The sequence below is a fragment of the Penaeus monodon genome, chromosome 20 (genome assembly GCF_015228065.2).
Source record: "Penaeus monodon isolate SGIC_2016 chromosome 20, NSTDA_Pmon_1, whole genome shotgun sequence".
NCBI classification, from domain to species: Eukaryota; Metazoa; Arthropoda; class Malacostraca; order Decapoda; family Penaeidae; genus Penaeus; species Penaeus monodon.
In genome coordinates this window covers 44,013,557-44,013,836 of record NC_051405.1, presented here as the reverse complement: position 1 = coordinate 44,013,836, position 280 = coordinate 44,013,557, and the positions used below count along the sequence as shown (strand labels likewise).

General features: G+C 33.9%; 1 protein-coding gene across 1 annotated transcript in view; it reads right to left on the bottom strand.

Moving 5' to 3' along the window:
• Window positions 1-280, bottom strand: part of LOC119585855 (very-long-chain (3R)-3-hydroxyacyl-CoA dehydratase hpo-8-like) — a gene marked incomplete in the record, with an annotated part of 6,857 nt that overhangs the window by 4,426 nt on the left and 2,151 nt on the right.

Sequence of the window (280 nt, the reverse complement as noted above, 5' to 3'; positions counted from 1 at the left end):
TGTAAGCAGAAAAAATGTGTGACCACACAGTACAAGTTTTTTCCCCTGAACCAAATCAAGTTTTTATCCCTACTTCCTGAGCAAAAAAGGAAATTTCACTTCTCAGAGCTGACCGTGTATCTGCAGCAATGGCAGGCCAGATCCTGTTTTAAGATTTCAAATACTAGTAATTCCCTAAAGAATATTCATTAAACATATATGCACTTAATTACCCTAAAATACATTTAATTTCCTGTTATTTCTGTAAACTTAATCTTCAGCAAAGGATAATCCTACCATA